At 41.5% G+C, this 20,387-nt stretch overlaps 1 protein-coding gene across 1 annotated transcript in view; it reads left to right on the top strand.

Annotated features, from left to right (window-relative positions):
* The first annotated feature begins 12,106 nt into the window (after positions 1–12,106).
* MPP7 (membrane palmitoylated protein 7) overlaps positions 12,107–20,387 on the top strand; it is a 255,931-nt gene continuing 247,650 nt past the window's right edge. The window contains exon 1 of the mRNA XM_036759638.1: positions 12,107–12,400. The gene's annotated coding sequence lies outside the window, so the exon portion shown is untranslated. The remainder of the gene's footprint in view (positions 12,401–20,387) is intronic.

Here is a 20,387-nt window from a genome sequence, read left to right as displayed (position 1 = left end):
AAACTGCCTGTTCATATCCTTAGACCATTTATCATTTAGAGTACACAGCTTATATTTTATCTATCTGGATCTAAAAGAGCATATCAGGAACAAATTAGAGAAATAAATAAAAAAAAATCATTTGTATATGAATAGGGGAAGGGTTCATGACCAAACTAGGGATAAAGAAGATCGTAGAAAATAAAATGGACAACTTTTACATAAAATTAAAATGTTTTTTCAGAAACAAATCCAACATAGTTAAGCTTAGAAGAGAAAGTTAATTGGGAAAAAAAAATCTTTGCACCATTTCTCTGATAAATGCCTCATTTCTAAGATGTATATGTATATGGAACTGATTCAAATTTACCTAGCTTCTTTTTCTGTGGGTGTTCTTCCTTACAAGTTCTCCAGTTCTGTTAGAGAAATAAAATACTTATTGTTTGTTTCATAGAACTGTGATGGAGAAATGACTAGTTTCCAGAGACCATCAATTGAGAGCTCCCCCTTCTCCCTTCTCTTCTCATATCACTCAGATACCATCCCCTACTATGTCCTCTTTCACTGGCCCTTCTGTTTGCCAAAGCCCAAACCCCTCGAGATGTATCCTCCATCCTGTTCCGTCCCATCTTGTCCAGCAGATTGGCCTCACTATTATTTTCACTTTCTCACTTATGTTCAATCTCTATCTTCAAGGTCCTTCTCTGTGGTCTACAGACACACACCATCTCCTCACCCTTAAAAAATGCTCACTAGACCCTAAACTGTCTCTGCCATCTATGAGATATCTGTGCTATATGCCTACACTTCATGGCTAAACTCCTTGAGAAAGCTGTCTACACAAAGCGCCTCTACCTTCATCTAGCCCTCCTCTAACCCCTCAGCCATGTGGCCTCTGACATTATTTAACTAAGCTGCTATCTCAAGTCATCAATGATCTTTACCTGCCCAATCTATTTGATACTACTGTGCTGATCACCTCCTCCCTGACACTCCCTTGTCTTTAGGGTTTTTTTATCCTCCTCTGTTGGTCTGACTACTCCTCAGTCTCCTTTACTGGTCCTTCATCTACTCCGTGGCCACTAGTGTGGTTTTCTCCCAACACTCTAACCTGGACCCTCTTCTCTCACTATACTATCTTCCCTAGTGATCTCGTCCCTGTCTCAAATTTTTTCCTACCCCAATTGATTCCTCCCTCACCTATTCAAGTGATTTTCTAAAGCACAGGACCATGTTACCCCTTTACTTAGTAACCTCCAATGAGTGCAGTCCTCTGCCTTTTAAAGCTCTTTAAAACTTGGCCCCTTCCTTCCTTTCCAGCCTTCTTATATTATACCCTACTCCCCTCCATGTACTCCATGTTCCAGCTACAATGGCCCACGTGATAGCCCTTGCAGGAAATCCCTGGCTCCCAACTTCAGGCCTTTTTATAGGCTGGCCCCCTATGCCAGAGGTGTGCTGGAGGCAGCTCCTGATTGTTAATTTTTTTTTCAATGTGAGCATTTACAACTCAGAAATTGATAAAAGCTACAAATCCAGGCTTGATTTGTTGTTTTGTTAGTTGCCTAGACTTAAGAAAGGAACCAGATGTCCCACCCAGGCTGAGCTGATCACTCCAGATCTTGCCAAGGTTTTGCTAACTGAGCCTCCCATACTCAGACACCTTCCCACATTTCTCAGCCTTCTCTCCCCTCTTGGAGCCCTAGAGACTAGAGCCCTCACCTCTACTAAAGCCTTCCTTTATAGAGGGCAGAACCTGAACTTTGTAGCTCATTCTTCGTTCTATCTATAACTCTTCTGGGTTTCAGTTCCACGGAACAAGACAATCCTGGGCTCCCTTGTGACCCCTGCTTTCTAGCTTCATTTTTTTACCATTCCCCAGTTAGATTGTAAGTTCCTTGAGAGCAGGGGCTGTCCTTTTTATCTGTATCCTTAGTGCCTAGCACAGTGCTTGGCATATAGTAGGCACTTAAAAAATGTTTAATTGAATACTTATTGAAAATGTTAATTATATAGATTAAATTTAAGTGTCTCCTGTACAATTCTTTTTTTCAGAGAGCTGGTTACTAAACATTGACAAGCATATCACTGCCCCTTGTTGGAATGCTCTCTCTTTTCACTTCTCACCACTGGCTTCAGGATGATGTGGCTTTCTTCAAGACTCGGCTGGAATCCCTCCTTCTGCAGGAAGCCTTCCATTCGCCATTACTTTCTCTTCTAAGATTGTTGCTGTTGTTCAATCATGTCCTACTCTCTGTGACCCTATTGGGGGTTTTCTTGGCAATGATACTGGAATGGTTTGTATTTCCTTCCCCAGCTCATTTTACAGATGAAGAAACTGAGGTAAACAGGGTTAAGTGACTTGCCCAGGGTCACACAGCTAATAAGTGCCACACTTTAGATACACTATCTCAGATGTATTTGAATTTCACAACAACCTTTTGAGGCAAGTACTAAAAGCATGATAATAATGATTGTCTTACAGATGACAAAACTAAGACTCAGAAGAGTTAATTGACTTATTTGTGTCAATTAGCTAGTAAATAGCAAAGGCAATTTAGCTAGTATCAGAGGCAGAATTGGAATCCAGGTTTTCCTGACTCCTAATCATGTCCTCTAGCCACCAGGGAACACTGACTCTCAGACTTGTATCAGGTTTGTGGAATCAGTTTTTTCACTTTATAGTTAAACTCCATCATTCTCTTCCCCTGTACTAAATTCAAATTGAAAATTAATTCTGTAACCTCACCTTCCTACATAAGAATTGATGGTTTGGTCAAAAAACAAACTACAAAGTGTTTTTAAACAGTCAAGGTGATAAATATCAAATTTACACCTTCTAAATGTGGGCCTGATGGTCACCAAACTTAATATGGGCCAATGTTAAGTCTCTGAGATCTACTTTGCTCTTTTCAAACTAAAGGACTTACCAAAACTCTTTGCCCCAGTCCCATGGGAGAGCAAACCCCAGAGCCTCTGTTGCTCAAACATGATCAGGCTTGCCTATTTGCAATCCGGCCAATGAGAACTTCCAGAATGCAGAGAAAATATAAAGAAATTACCCAAGATTATGCCTGGCAGCCTAGAGCACACATTAGTTGTATTGCTACTTAGCATCTTTTCTGTGTGCCTTTAATGTCTTTCTTTTCATACTGCCTTTATCACAAAGTTTTTAGATATTTTGCAGTAACAAACAGTAATACACGGAAGTACATAGCACAATGGTTAAAGACACACTCACACACAAACACACGGAAGCACAGAGGCAGAAATAATACAACACACCCACACTTAGAGCATCAAACACACGGACACACCCACCCCATGTGCATATATCTCAAACTTAATTGGTTCCTTTTAATTTCTACAGGACAGCCACCCTCAATAACACTAATAATAATAGCTAAAATTTATATTGTGCTTACTACGTGTCAAGCACTGTGCTAAGCACAGGTAGGTACTATTATTAGCCCCTTTTTCCAGTTAAGGAAACTGAGGCAGAGAGAAGTTAAGTGACTTGCCCAGGGCCACACAGCTAATAAAATAATTTAACTTACTCTCACAGCTAGTAAGTATCTGAGATTAGATTTGAACTCAGGTTTAACCAACTTCAGGCTCAGGATCTATCTATAATGCCACCTAGCCACCATTTTTTCTTGTTCCAAAGAAGTCAACTTTCTTCCTTACCTGAAGAAATAAGAACAACCCAGCATTCTTAGCTGAGGAGAAAACCAAAAATAAGTAAACAAACAAAATAAAAATTACCCACCAATAGTTCTGATAATGGAACAGGAGATCAAGATGTGAGGGACTGGCTGTCTTCTTGCCTTTGTGAAATAACTTCTTATTGTTTCAGGTATTGTAGAACTCTAAGTGGATTTAGGAAGACCCTGCTAATGGGAGTGTAGTGAGCAGAAGGCCTGAGAAGATGTCATCATGGGGGATGGGAATGAGTGGAGCTAATATTTTGAGGCATGAGAATGGGAAAGAAACCTGATGACTCATTAGACTCAGGCTCTGTTGTTTGTCTTTTCTGTTGTGTAAAGGTGCTGAGAGCTGAGAGGTAATCCCCAGAGAGGAAGCAGAACTTAGTGGGAGGTCCAAAGTAGCATTGGAGCTTTGAAACAGGTAAAGAAAAGGGGAATCTCTCTGTGGCCTTTGGGAAGAGTTAATGCAGGGAGGCTGCAGGGAGAGATGCTATCTGCCCTGGGGCCAACTGACGGATAAGGAAATCAGGTCCAGGTGGTAGCTTAGAATAAAAGGGGCAAAAGCAGAGTTTCAACAAAGGGGAGAACCAGCCATAACAACTAACTTGTGTATATGTTTTGGTTATATTTAGTAGCATAGGAAGTAATGGGTCAAAGGAGAGAGCAGGATTGCCACGGACCTGGAGCATCTAAGACATGTGCTGCAGGGCCTGTGGGGGGGTGGGCCTAAGATGAAGGAGGCAGAGGGATAATCTTTGGGACTACAAAAGGAAGTGCAATATGCATTTATTAAACACTTACCATAAGAAGCTGCTAGGTGGCAAAGTGCATAGAGCGCTGGGCCTGGAGTCAGGATCAAATCTGTTCTAGCTGTGTGACCCTGGACAAGTCATTTAACCTTGTCTGCCTCGGTTTCCTCATCTGTAAAATGAGCTGGAAAAGAAAATGGCCAACCACTCCAGTATCTCTGCCAACAAAACCCCAAATGGGGTCATGAAGAGTAGGACATGACTGAAGAGCAACAGTGTTGTAAGCACTGTACTAAGGTGGTGGGGATGCAAGGAAAAAAGCAAGAGTCAGTGCCCGCAAAGAGGTTATGTTCTATGAAATATGCACACATATATATATATATATATATATATATACACACATATATACATACCTACACATATATTACATATGTGTGTATCTATACCTATTATACATCTAGGCATTTATTTCCACATGGAAAATAAATGGATTGAATGAGGGAATATATGTAAAGTACTACATAAATTGCATTATTATTGTTGTGGTTATTTCTGGCATGGAGGACAGCCAGAGGAAAGGCACAGAAATGAGCTATGGAGTGTGGTCCAGGGCCAGGGGAGACCACTCAGGGTTCACACCTGGGCAAAGACTGGAAGCTTATTCTGGGAGGGATTGAATAGCCCTTTAGACCTGGAATCAGACTGCAGAAGTGACTAAGGGAGGGAATAATCATTTATACAATGCCTACTATGTGCCAGGCAATATGTTCATCACTTTTATAATTATTATTTCATTCAGTCCTCACAACAACCCTGCAAAGTAGATACTGTTATTATCCCTGTTTTACAGCAGAGGAAACTAAGGCAAATAGAGGTTAAGCGACTTACCCAGGGTCTCATAGCTAATAAATGTCTAAGGGATTGTTGGTCACCTTATGAATTACACTATCTAAGCCAACCTATAGTTAGACTTTAATTGTGTAAGGAGGAGAAATCTGAAGTCCATAAACCTGGTTTTTGTTTGTTTTGTTTTTCTCATACTTTCCTAGAAGCAAAACTTCCTTTTAAAGATTTCTAACCTTGCCTTGGGAAAAAAAAAATTGTCAAACTTCCATCAAGAAAGGTGAGAGATCAGTGTTTGCTTCTGGTAGCCAGGCCCATTGGCAGCCACTTTCTTAGCTTTGAACCCAGAAAAATCTGGTAGATAAAGAGAAGGGGAACGAATTCATTTCAACAATGATTTATTAAATTCCCACTGCTACTGCCATGTGCAAAATACATGACAGTAACTGTTTATACGAGGAAAAAAAGAAAAACAGCCTTTGACCTCAAGGAGCTTATATTATCTGGGGGATATAACATGAACATAGGAAAAGAAAGGAAATACTAGATACTTGGGAGAGAGAGACAGACAGACAGACAGAGACAGAGAGAGAGACAGAGAGAGGATGCTGGCAGCTAGAAAGATCAGGAAAGATTTCCTGGAAGCAGTGGGTATCTGAGGTGAACCATGGAGAAAGCTAAGGATTCTGAGAGGTAGAGGTCATGAGGGAGTGTATCAAAGGTGGAACTGACCAATGAGGGCCCAGTCCTGGGAGCTGCCTGTGCATATCCAATGAAAGGACTGTTCTTGACTTCAGAGCATCTTCCAGCTCTTCTGTGGCTGTTTCCTGTCCACTTACCCCAAGGTGGAGGAAAGTTTTCTACATTGGTTTAATTGGTTAATATCGTTTCCATACCTAAGCATACATACCAAAGGTCCCATTTTAATGACTTGACCTTATTCTCTTTCCTGCCTAGCATTTGAGAGGAGGCGATAAATGCTCTAAGCTTCCTGATATGGAGGCTGGGAGTGGCCTACTCTTTCCACTCCCCTCATCATGAAAACATGAGCACATGGACCTGCTTTTGCTTTTTTCCCTGCTGTGTGCCAGGGGTTCTAGTGGTTAGAACACTGGATGGACCAACAGGGAGCCTTCATTTCAAATCCAGCCTTAGCTGCTTAGGAGGTGTGTGACTCTGTTCGTGTCATTTAACCTCTCCCTGACTCAGTTTCCTAATTTGTAAAATGAGGATGATAATAATAGTACCTACCTCCCAGGGTTGTGGTGCAAAGCAAATAAGATAATATTTAGAAAGCACTTTGCAAACTTGAAAGCAATATATTAATGGTAGCTATTATTCCTATTTTTTCCTACCTTGAGTGAAGGAATATTAGATTTGGTCATCTTGGGAGCTTCAAAAGGTCAGGAAAATGATCTGATATAGATCCAGATATAGCAGTCTATGCCAGAGTTTTTGGGTAGCCAAACCCAGTGAGGAGCAAAGGCCCAGTAACCTATCTGACCTAATGGATAGATGCTGAAACATAGAGTTCTGCAAGCAAGATATGGACTTCTTCCATTGACTGTACTGCATTTAGAAGAGAATGTGGTAAGGGTGAATGCTTCGTAGCATCCCCACTAAGTTTGAGCCCATTCTTCATAGGGACTGAGGTAATAGAAATTTAGGGCCAGGAAAAGGATTGATGTGTTCATACTTCTTTTCTTGTTGTATTTCCTTAGTAAATATTCCCTCATAAGCTAATTGATGTTAAGTGATTAAATTATATCATAGTAATCAATGGTATCTATGATATCAAGAAAATATTAACTGGCCCTGGCAATTAATAATTGAGAGAATGTATTGGAATGGGGCCTTGAACTGAGAGCATTGGAAAGGTACTTTCGGCCCCATAGAGGTATCCCTAAAACACTGAGGGGTAGTAGCCAGCCTTGATCTTTCAGACCCAACTCTTAAGCATGAGTGAGAATTGGGATAAGGAATCCTAGAGCCATAATAAGGGATACACAGGCATGAGAGACAACCTGGGCAATACTGAGTTAGAGGATCAACAAAGAGGGCAGTTTGATTAAAATGCAGTGAGTATATAAAGAGGGGTGATGTGAAATGTCTGGAAAGTTTGGCTAGAAAGAGGCTGTGAAGGATTTTAAATGCCAAGCTGAGGAGTTAAACCCACAGGTAAACTCATGAGGTTTAGAGTTTAGTGTGACTGTGAATATTAAGTCCATTTCGCCCGAGCTTATTCATTTATAGAAGAGGGTATCTCGGAATGTACTGGAGTGGATGCACAAACATTCTCTGAAACAGCTGGAGGGGTCCCAGTGATTATGTGGGAGCTGCCTGAGTAGTAGAGCTTCTGAGATCCCCCCTTACTATGCAGACTGAACTGATCTGTATGACTAGGAGAATGATAAATGTGTTTGTATAAGAAAAGAGCTGGTCCTGTTTTACTCACTGATTTGAGTTACTAAGTGCATGCTTCTTGATTTATCTGGTAGCATCATCTCCCACACATTGCATCTCTTTGCCTCATCAGAGTTTCATTTGACTCTCACTCACTGGCTCCTAGAATGGGGCTGTCCGTTTTCTTGTCCTGATATGTGTTTCTCCTTGAGGCTCAGTGGCTTGGGAGAGGGCGGTGCCAATAGACTAGGGAGGGGCTGGAAAAGGCAGCAGAAGGGCAGCGGAGGGGCAGATTTCGCTTTGTTGCTTCAGCTAAGAATGACAGCTGCAAAGGACCTAGGAAGGAAGCTAAAAGCATAGTAACAACCCTCCTATGAGCACAGGAGGTTCTGGGGCTAGTTTCCATGAGCATGATCTACTTTTAAAGCCAAATCACCTCCTCCCAACCGGCAGAGAAATTTCCATTTAGTCAGATTGCTTAAGAGTATTTCAAGAGCTGGGAAGTCTGGGCATTGGCCATGTGCCCTAAGGCATCACTTAACAGGTTTAGGCAGGTTAGGCCAGATTTGGAGATTAACCATGAGTTTTTAGTATGACCACTCTTTCTTTTGGGAAAAGATTAGGTTAGTGCACTGATCACTGGAAAATGAAGAATCGGCCACACAATGAATTTCCTGGCACTTGTGTTCACTAGTGGGCTGGATGGCAACTTGTTTGGAGCACTGGGTAAGGGTTAAGATAGATAACCTCACAGATCCCTTTCGATTCTGACATTCCGAGACTTATCGACTCCTTGGGAACAGAGATAGTTCATCTTTATCTTTGCGTCTTATTTCATTTTTGTATCCCCAATACTTTTCATTAGATTTAAAGCTAAGAGGACATTAAAACTCGTATAGTCCAATCCCTACATTTAACATGAGGAAACTGAGGTTCAGAGAAGTTAAATCATTTCCATAACCAAGTAATTAGCAGAGTAAGGATTTAACTCATCTTCTGATATTCAACCCAATGGACTTTCCACTGTATCATGCTTCACCTAGGATGGTGATTTATGTATTTTTTTTAAACTGCATATGTATCAACTGTATAGGGAACTCCCAGGGAGGAAACTCCTTTTTTTTTTTTTTAAAACCAACACCCCACCTGGCACTTTCTCTGTAACAATTAGGCTTGGAGAATTGCCTGGACCACTAGTAGCTGAAGTGACTGGCTAGGGTGATATAGTCCTCAGGAATCAGGTGGGATCTCAGATTAGGTCTTCTTGACTCAGAAGTGGGTTCTCTCCACGCTGACAACTGGGTGCATACATAGGAGGCACTTAATAGATTCTTGCTGAATTTAATTTAATTCACAGGTGTTGCAAGGATTTTTTTTTTCATGTTTTAAAAAAATGAAAGAGAAATCCAGGAATGCTGGGTAGGATGTGTGTGTGTGTGTGTGTGTGTGTGTGTGTGTATCTATATGTGTGTGTGATTTGAGAAGCCTTAATAAAACACGTGTGACTTAATTCATTCAACTGGAAAGTAGAGGATGCCTTACTGGCAGTTATTCTCAATTACCTTCTGGTTATTTTCCATCATAATTGTAATTGTAGTATAGTAGAGGATAGGAAACCAGGAAATAGCCGTCCAGAACATAGCCATGCATGTGTGGGTACTTAATGTTTTATATATAAAAATCGTGAAAGTTCACAGAACCTTATAACAATGCTACAGTCTATGATCTCAGACAAGCCAATTCAGGACTCAGGATCTGAGTGCATGAGTTTCCTTCAGCTATTTGGTAACCCTGGTCAAACAGGGATAATACAACTCATTTTCAACCATCAGAAGCATGCTTATCATCATCTTCATCCTCATCCTCATCACCAATGATTAACCACCACTGCTTGTATGAACTTCTTGGTCTTATGTTAAAGAAATGAATGAGATAAGTGTTCAGACTTTTATCTGACTTTTGCTTGAGAATTTAGGGCTGTTGCTAGATGAGAGTAAATAGTATGCTGATTTTCCATGCTCCAGTCTTCCCTAGGCATCGAGGGCTTTCAAAGTTTCCCACAGAAAAAAGATCTAATAAACTCATTCGTTGTAAGGGCATTAGGGACTTAATATGTTACCCCCACCAGAAAGATTTTCACACTAAAAGAGCAAGCCCTGACAGGGAATCAGCCTAAAGGGACTAAATGCTAATGGGAGAATTTCAGGCATCCCAGTAAGCTACTATCTATTCTCCCTACATTGTTTTCTCTATCTCTCTGTCCAACTTAAGCAAAACTGGCCAGATCTTAACTGTAATTTGCTTGCCAGAAACACTTTTAGATATTTTAAATTTATGTGACCTGACCACTATTTAGGGGAGTAAATTCTTAGGAGTCCTGACAATTTAACGAATTTCATGCATTGCCACTTAAAGTGTGTTTAACTTATTCTTGAGGAGCAACAGTGTAACCACAGACCTGTTAGGCTGAAATGGGGCTGGGGTGCTCATTCTCTCCTACTACAGGGCTCCTCATTCTGGGCTTCTGTATGGGCTGGATTCTGCCCTTGGAGAGCTCCTCCTTGAAGGAGAGGGATCAGCTTTTTTATTTTCACTCATTCTCTTGCTCTTTTACATCCCCACACTAGAGCTCTAACCCAGTAAAAATCACTCAAATCTCAGGTTTGTCTCCTGGGAGGTGCTTCGCATACAATTTAGATCACCGGTAGGTAAAGGATAGTTTAGGGGTAGGGAACCTTCAGTCTCAGGGCTACATGTGGCCCTATAGGTCCTCAAGTGAGGCCCTTTGACTGAATCCAAACTTTACAGGGCCTCACTTGAGGACCTACAGGGCCACATGTGACCTCGAGGCCGCAGGTTCCCCACCCCTGGAAGTTACTTACTTCTTTAATACAAAAGAAATGCTCAAACACAAAAGACTCATAAGTGCCCCAGACCAAGACTATCAAACAGTAACCCATAGATCCTATTATTCTCCCCTTAGGAGGCTGATGACTTATGAGACACTTAGTAGAATTTATCAATAGACACTCAACTTTTACCCCTGCTTTGCTCAACCTGAAGATCTCAGTCAAAGTTTGTCTTCTGGTGAGCCAGGCCGAGGTTTGACCTCCTCTTTCTTCAGGTTGTTATGGGTAGTTATCATCTCCCTAGAAAAATGTTATGGTAGGGGCAAGGGACGCCTTTTGCAGTGCAGCCGGCTTCAAAAGAACACGGGAACTCCTGAGGTAGCCCCTCCCCAAAAAGTCCATCTCTCATGATTGCTATTCCGTCTACTTTGTTTCGGAAAAGAAACACAAAGAGGAAGAGGCATAAAGTGGGAGAAAGCTCACCATCCTTTCCAGAACAACCGACCATCCCTCCCCCCCTTCCCAAATTCCATCAAATCCAGTCATTGTTACACTGTTAGAGTTAATAGTCATTATCTGAGTGAAAACCATGGACCCACTGATTTCCCTATTTGTACAAGAAGGGGCATTTGAGCTCTCTGAGCTCTTGTTTTCTGTCGAGACACACACAACTATACGTATATATATATATATGTTTTTTTTTCCTATACTGTTCTCAATCCCTCACCTCTTCTTTTAGCTTTGTCTCGGACTCTGAATCGTAGGTACTTCTTATCAGGGAGTGGCCTTACAATTTTATTGTACTGCCCTATCTACCTGTAATGACTTATGGAAAAAGCCGTCCATCTGGAGACGGTAAGGCAGCTCATTCGCATTTATAAAGCTTTTAAAGATAAGTGGAGCCCGCAGTCATTGCATATTTTTATAATAGGCTCAGAGAATACTTATACTGCATAGTTTTCTTCTGTAAGGGTCCTTAATTTTTTCTCACGCAAGTTAGAAACCGTATAACCAAGAGGTTTGCATGTATCACCACGCCTTATGCGCACTCCTCCGTTTAGCCAACGCTTTCCATGTTTTGAGGACTTTTTACCCCGATCATCCCCTCTTCACCCAACTCAAGGGATTTGGGTGCAGTGGAATAAGGTTGGCATGGAGGTTATTTTCCAGGGTCACCAAGGCAGGTTGGGCAGGTGTAAAATGAGCCAAGGCATAATGAGCTCGCATCAGGAGTCTCCAGGTAATAGAGGATCTTTCCCCAAGCCGGTTTCTCTAGGACGCTGGAGCCGCCACCTGAGACCAGCCAAGACTAGAGGCAGGGGGTGTGTGCGCGGCTGAGTGCCTGGGGAGGGAGAAGAGAAGAGCCGAGAGGGGGCGGAGCGACGCTTGATTGACGGGCTGTGGGCGGAAACCACCGGCGCGACCAGGACCAATTAGGGTAGCGATCAGCTTCCTCCCAATGGCCAACCAACGCGAAGCAGGGAGTTCGTTGCTCGGCCTGGGCCAATGGGAAAGCCCTTCCCACGCCGGCGGGTTGCCGGGGCGGGGCGCGGCGGCTCCTCCCCGCCGTGACCCCGCCCCCAGGGGGAGGGGGCCCAGGCGGTGACTCCGGGGAGCTGCGGTGGGGGCCGGACTCTTCGTAGACTCGCGCGCGAGCGCGTGTGTATCTGTGAGAGTGTGTGTGTGTCTGTGAGTGTGAGTGAGTGAGTGTGCGCTCGGCGATGTGAGCGAGCGAGCCCGCGGCCCCCGGCTCCTCGGCAGCAGCCGCCGCCTCCTCGCCCTCACTCACTCCCGCGCCCGAGCCCGGAGGAGCAGGGGTCGGAGGAGCGGGCGGCGCCTCCCGAGGCCTCCGCTGCCGTCGCCTCCGCAGGTAAAGGAAGACCTGGCGCACACCGGCCGCCTCTGCGGCTGCCGTCGGCCCGGGCTTAGGCTCGGGCTACGGCCGCGGCACCTGGCGGGAGGCGGGGCCCGGGGGGCGGGACGGGTAGGGGGAGCACGAGCCGGACCCCCAGCCGACCTTCACTTCCTTTGTAGCCCCCGCGCTTGGCCGGCTCCGAGCCGCGCACACAGCGGGCGCCTAATAAGTGCTTGTTCCCCGAGTTTGACAGCGGGAGGAGGGAGGGGCCGGCGGGGCGGAGCAGGGCAGGGGGCTTCCTTCGCCCCCCCCCACCATGTGTAACTTGTTTTCAGTCTTGTTTTCTTTTGTTTGTTCTCCCCCCCCCTCCCCCTGGAACTGACCCGGGGACACCGCGGCGTGACTTCCCCTCCCACCCGCCTGAGGCGGAGGTGGGAAACCTGCGGGAGGCGCGGGAATGGCCCGGACCCTTGCAGCCAATCCCTCCAGTGTCTGCAAAGAGGAAATCCGCGGGGCGCGTCACTGCCTTCTGTGCTTAGCACGGTGCTTGGCACATAGCAGGCGCTTAATAAATGCTAGCTCACCCGACCCTGTGGGGCCCAACCGGGGCTTTTTAATCCGGGGGCTGTGAACTTGTTTTAAAGTCATTTTTGAAATAATTTAAAAATAATTAAATTATTTTAAAAGTCAGAATTTTTTTTAAATTAAAAATATTTTAAGTATTTTTTTATAATTGGTTCTCTTTGCAATCCTATTTATTTTATGCCTTAGAAAGTATTACTCTAAGAAGGAGTCCATAGGCTTCACCAGGCTCTTAAAACACACAAAAAGCTGGATTTTAAAGTCATTTTTTTTGGAAGGAGGTGATTTTTTTCAATTAATCTCCTAATTAGGGGCTAGGATTGTGTTGTGATTCCTTTTAATAGTAGCCAAATAAAAAGCCTTCATTCAGAAACAAGGTTTCCAGGCTTCACTTGCCACCCAATTCAGTGTCATGATTTGCTGTGTGATTCTAATGATTAGATTTATTTGTCAAAAGGCAACTTAAGATCATATTTCTTTATCTGAGGAATTCAAAGCACTTTGTACTCTCCCAGCATACTTATGTTCTCCATTTTTGCAGATGGAGAGATTGAAGCTCTTAAGGGGAAAATATTTCACCCTAATTTACTCAAATGCTGATGGGTCTGAGAATATTTTCCTGATTGCTAAAGCACTATTAGACATCTTATTGTGCAATATTATATTTAGGACTTTGATGGAGTTGTTAATACTGTGCTGAATTTATTCTTTGTTTTTGTAGTAATTGTCTGGGCTAAGACCTGAGTTCAAATTCCACCCAAGACACTTCTTAGCTACAGTTTCCTCACCTGTGAAATGGGGATGTTAATACTTGTATTACTTCCCTCACAGGGTTCTTGTGAAGATCATGTAAACATTTTATATATATATATATATATATATATATATATATATATATATATATATATATATATATATATATATATATATATATATATATTTATGTGTGTGTGTGTGTGTGTGTCAATGCTTTGCAAACCTCAAAAGCTCTATAAATGTCAGCTACTATTATTACATGGGGCAGCTAGGTGGCACAGTGGATAAAGCTCTGGGCCTGGACTCAGGAAGACCTGAGTTCATATCTGGCCTCAGGTGTTTGCTAGCTTGACCCTGGTCAAGCCCCTTAACCCTGTTTACCTCAGTTTCCTCATTTGTAAAATGAGCTGGAGAAGAAAATTGCAAACCACTCCAGTATCTTTGCCAAGAAAACCTTAAACGGGGTCAGGAAGAGCCAGACATGACCGAACAACAACAACAGTCATTATATATATTCATTTTGTAGGTAGAAAAACTGAAAACCATGGGTGATTTTACTTTGACTAACTTGATTTCCTATCTGGGGCTTGGAATGGATTTAGTCCATGAGTTTGGTTAGGTTTTGGGCAGCTTGGTGGCAAAGTGGATAGAGTGCCAGACTTGGAATCTGGAAGACTCCTCTTCCTGAGTTCAAATCTGGCCCCAGACACTAGCTCTGTGACCCTGGGCAACTCACTTAACCCTGTTTGCCTCAGTTTCCTCATCTGTAAATGAGCTGGAGAAGGCAAACCATTGCAGTATCTTTGGCAAGAAACAACCCCCCCCCCCCATCCACCCCCAAAAAAGGGTCACGAAGAGTTGAACTTGGCTAAGAAAAGTCTGAACTAGGCTAGGTTTCCATAACTGTTCCCAACTCCTTTTCATGCTTATTATGAATATCAGCCCTTAGAACCGTCCCTGGCACATAGTAGATGCTGATACTTAAGAAATGCTTTTTGACTGACTGACTGAAATAAGTACTCATTTATGGTAGACATCAGGTAGAGGCAGATATACCACCCAGTGGTATGGAGGTTATGGATTTATGCCATCTAGCAAAGAAAAGGGGTTGTACAGTAAACCATACCAGCTTTCTTAGGTTTTGGAGCAGATTCACAGGAGTGTGGCTTTGCTTTAGCATAAAGGTTAATGTTCCATTTGCTTCAAATGAAAACCTAGCTTTTAAATTTGACACGTTTGGTGGTGTTTTAAACTTATTAATGTTCTTTCTTTATTTAATTAATGTTAATACAGTGTTCTGTAGTATGGCTTTGATTTACTCAGCAAGTATTTTTCAAGTGCCTACTGTTGAGGATATAAGGGTAAAAAACCAGTCTCTGCCCTCATGGAGCTCACAGTCTAATGGGGGAAGACAACAAGCAACCTTGCTTTTGAAAATGTCTGTAAAAATTTAGGATAATGGTGGGGGGGAATAACCAAAAATGTTTTCTCTTTAGATTGACTATGCATTTCCACCTTTAAAAAGTAGGTGAATTTAATCCTGGTTTATGCAAGTGCCTATTCTGATAGGCAGATGTGAATAGATTCTTAAAGTGACATCAGACTATAGAAACTCTTGAGACTATTAGGTTAATTTAATTTACTACTCCTTAGTAACCCAATCTATTTTTATGAATTGCTGAATTGATATATCCTAACCATGAAATGATCCCTTGTTTTGTTGGAAAACATACCTGCTGTACATAACACGTGTATGTCTTGACAGAATTATTTAGCTAGTTTGTAAAGCATATAATTTCAGTGTTTCTCAAACTCTGCCTGAACAGCTCTTTTCTTTTTTTGCTTATGGTCTTGCCTTTCACTTTCAATGTATTGTAATTTATTGGCAAATTATGAGCAGCAAGGGAAAAATTTCAGGAGGGGACCCTCTAACCTTGGCTAATTGCAAAAATAAATCAGTTCCCTGCAATACTGAGGAGTAAGACATGGGTATTTATGTATATGCTATATTCTTTTTTTAGTCCCCATAGGGCTCTTTTCACAGTTGGGAGAATTTTGCCCTTCTTGGTCACACTATTTCCACTAGATGGTGCAGTGCTTGTTAAATTATTGAGACTTGAATTAAGATTGAGTGAGTGAGTGAGTGAGTGAGTGAGTGTGTGTGTGTGTGTGTGTGTGTGTGTGAGAGAGAGAGAGAGAGTGTATCTCATTGTTGCCGCTTTATTTTTTACTGATTTGAAGAGATAAACACATTTTTTGCAGTCATAACCCTATGACTGCAAAACAGAATTAGAGCTGGCAATTTCAGTTAAATGAAATGGTATTTTAAAGAAAAGGGAAAATGGTAGTAACACTTGAAATCTTTATAATGCTTTCTGAATTTTATAGTGGTTAATATCTTTTAAACTCTTGAAAATGGATCTATTAATATGAATTATATTTCAAAATTCTTAAATAGAACTCTTTTATACAAATGTATTTTATTTAGCTTCAAACTTAAACCATGGTATAACAGTAGCATTTATATAGTGCCTTTAAGGTTTATAAATGCTTTATATAGATTATCGCATTGATCCTCACAACTGCCTCTTCTGTAGGTACTATTAATATCCCCATTTTACAGATAGGGAAACTGAGCTAAGAAGTCAAGTGTCTTGAGCAGAGTCATATGACTAGTGCCTAAGGCAGAATTTGAACTTATTTTCTTTACTTCAAGTGCAGCACTTAGTCTGGCAACAGCATTTTTTAAGTGCTTACTCTATCCTACTAGGAGGTTAAGTGATTTGCCCAGGATGGCATAGCCAGAAGTTTCTGAGGTAGGATTTGAACTCATTCCTGCCTCCAGGCCTAGCATTACCTTGTTGCCTAGATACAATATATGGTATATACCTGTGTACCCAATTGTATCTTTTTGGATGGGCTAAAATTATCCATGAAGCAGTGACATGTCCCAAGGAAGAAAACCAAATATCCTTTACATATATTCTAAGCATTTTAAATAAGATAAAATATTTTCAAAGATTGGAAAAATATTTTGCTTTTTGGGTTTTAAAGTTGATATGATAATGCAGAAGTCTGTGGTTGAACAAAAATACTAATTTCTTAAAATACTTTTTCTTCCTAACTTGAATTAACTTCTGAATTAACTTCTGGGAACTTTAATTTCAATTTCTTTTAAAATTCATGTTTTTATTATAGTATCTTATCTAGAAAGAATTTAGATTATACACATCTGTTAGTATCTGTTTTGGAGATGATTGTCACACTCAGAACAATAATTTGAGGTGAGTTAAAATTAAGAGGCAATAAAGTAAAGTGGAAAGAACACAGTCCAGGGAACCAGAAATTAGGGTTCTAGTTCTGGTTCTGCCAGTAATTATAATAGCAGCTAACATTCATAAGGGATTGAAGGTTTACAGCACTGTCAACATACATTTTCCTTTGATCCTCACAAAACCCTGTGAAGTTGGTGTTGCACTAAGGTGTTATGTAACTTTGGGCAAGTTACTTGGTAAAATACAAGAGTTAGATTAATGATCTCTATGATCTCTTCCAGCCCTAACATTCTATGATTCTGTTCTGTGAAACTAACTTCTTTAAGGTCATTTTAAATTAAGATTAAGAAGAAGTTGTTAAGAGTTAGTTCAGTTATCCAGACATATACTGAAGGTCTCTCTTTGCCAAGAACAGAAAAGCATTTATAATTTACTGTTTTAGTGGTAATTTCATCCTTTAAAATGTACAGGAACCAATTAGGGGAAATTCTCTTCCAGATCTAATTCTCACTCTGAGGGAAGATCTGATGGATGTGGTAGAAATAATGGGAAACTTGGGGGAAAGTGACTACTTCATTCTAGAGTTTGTGATAGAGATGGCTATGTGGCATGCACTCTAGATTTTTGAAGAGCAGATTTCAAAACAGAGGAAAGATAGGAAGGGTCCCATGGACTAAAATGCTTTGCAGGAAGGCAGCCCACGAGGGATGGAAGATGCTGAAGAAGGAAGTTTCAAAGGCAGCAAAGGGGAACAATTCCAGTGAGGAGGAAAATGGCGTTTGTCTGAAGCAACTTAGTTGGATGTTCAGGGACTTAGGCCAAGTAACAGAAAATGAATATAAAAATGTAGCGTAGTCTTATACAAGTAGTATTAGGAATACTAAAACTCAGAATGGTCTAAAGCTGTCAAAGGATGCTTAGGACAACAAACATTTCTTTAAAGCTCTCTTGGGACAAAAAGTCTCCACTTTGCTCTGCACGTATGGGATGATGATACCTGACAAGGGAGAGAAGGTAGAGCTGTTCGGTTCCTCTTGTTTCTCTTCTCTGCCAAGGAGAATGAACCTGACATTGGAAAGGATAGAACAGAAGTGACCAACAGGGAGCTGATGCTTAAGATCAGGAAGGAGATAGTCAGGAGGGCACTTAGCTGGCATCTAGCTGTCCTTGAGGAAATCAAGTTACCTGGCCCAGGTGAATCACATCAGAAGGAAGTGACAGGTATTGCTGAGCTACTGGCAGTGGATTAGAGAAGAGCCACAAGTTTGGGGGAGCACCTATGTTGTATTAATTTTGAAAAAGGGAATAAATAGAGCAGGATCTGTCAACTAATGGCAAGTGAGCTTGATTTTGATTCCTGGGAGGAATGTAGAATTGATCATTAAGGAATGGTTAGTGAACATCTAGAAAAGAAAGCACGACTTCATCAAGACGAGGTCATGTCAGACCAAACTGATTTCCTTTTTTGATAACATTATTAACCTAATAAATGAGGGGAATACCATTTATACAGTTTACTGATATTTTAGCAAGGCTTTTTACAACATATGGTATTCTTGTGGAAAAGACAGAAATGGCTTAGATGTTAATAAAATGAGAACCAAATTCAGAACTAGTTGGATGGCCAAGTTGAGTGTCAGTGTAGCAGAATATATGGGATGGGAAGGGAGTAAGCACTTATATGGCTCCTACTCTGTGCCAGGCACTATGCTAATCACTTTACAAACATTATCTCATTTGATCCTCACAACAGCCTTGGGAGGTACAGTTATCCCCATTTACAGTTGAGGAAACAGGCAAACAGGGTTAAGTGAGTTGTTTAGGGTGACATAGCTAATAAGTAACTGAGGCCAGATATGAACTCATGTCTTTCTGATTGTATGTCCAGCCCTCTTGTCTACTGTGACACCTAGCAAGAAGTCTAAAGTAGAATATATCAGGGATCTGTGCTTGCCCTTGTGTTGCTCAGTATTTTTATCAACGACTTGCATAAAGAGGTAGGCAATGTTCCTATTTTGTTTGTTGTTCATTGTTAATAAAATGAATTGATAGAACAAAACATCGCCTTATAAATTTTCTTTTCCAACAAGATGTCTTCCTTCCATGCATTGATATCATTCCTTGAAAAACTTAACAAATAACTTTGCTCCATTACTACCTAATAATAAATATCAGGTAAAGTACTGTCTCTTTGTGACCCCATTTTGAGGTTTCCTTGAAAAAGATAACTGGAGTAGTTTGCCATTTCCTTCTTCAGTACATTTTACAGATGAAGAAACTGAGGCAAACAGGGTTAAGTGATTTGTCCAAGGTCAAACAGCTGGTAAGTGTCTGAGGCCAGATTTGAGCTCATGAAGATGAGTCTTCCTGATTCCAAGCCTAATGCTCTATCCACTGTGTCATCTAACTGCCCCAAAAGAAGAGAACAAGTATGCTTTTGAAAAGTATTGTTCACTCCGGAGAAGATTCAGCTCAAAGTCCAAGTCCAAAAGACTGACTTCTAGTGGAATGGTGAGGGTCTTCCTAATATTTGTGGGTGACATCATCCTGATTGCACTAAGCCTCAACACAATCCAGTGCCTTCTGGAAGAGATCTGTAATCATTCAAAAGAGTTTGACATGTCTTTCCACACAGGAAAGTCCACATAGATGAAGACTGTCTCTTGTTTGGACATCTATTTGGATGGACCACTTATAAAGTTTATCCATTAGTTGGTGTGTCTGGGACAGGCAGTAAAGATGGATGAGTTGGGCCTGGAGTTGAATAGAAGAGCAGCCTAGACAGCTTTCAGGAAGTTACAAAGCTCCTTCACTGACCCAAGCTTTCAAGAAAAGCAAAGACTTTTTCAATACTAACATTATATTGATGTTGCTATGTGGCAGTGAGTCATGAAATGTAACTTCCTCTGAAGAAATAAAGATGAGGACAGTCAAAGGACAGGCATATTGTAGGTGTGAATAGACTGCAAGTGTGATGTGATAAGGTATTTTGACAAAGAAGATAAAAAGAGGAGGAAAGCAAGTCACCACGGAATCATGTGATAGGCAGAGAAGAAAGGCTGGTTATGTGGAAGAACAAGTGATAGACTTGTGGACAGTGATAGTGCCCAGACTATTACCTCTGAATTGTCAGGAGAATACAAGGAAGGCATGTTGGGTGAACTGTGGTAAGCTTGGGTGGACAGAAGTCATACAGGATGAGTTGCAGTTTGTGTTGTTGGAGGCTACCCCAATTGAAGAGACCAAGGGTTCGTTTATATATGTATCATGCCCACAAAGGTCATGAGGTGATTAGCTAACTTAATTTTTCACTCTTCTATGTTGAGAGGCAGGGTGGTAGAGTAGGTAGAGAGCTGGCCTCAAAACCAGGGAGACAAGGGTTTAGGTCT

Source organism: Trichosurus vulpecula, chromosome 5 (genome assembly GCF_011100635.1).
Source record: "Trichosurus vulpecula isolate mTriVul1 chromosome 5, mTriVul1.pri, whole genome shotgun sequence".
Classification (NCBI taxonomy): Eukaryota; Metazoa; Chordata; class Mammalia; order Diprotodontia; family Phalangeridae; genus Trichosurus; species Trichosurus vulpecula.
Note: the sequence above shows the minus strand (reverse complement) of the source record. Positions and strands in the feature narration are given on the sequence as shown.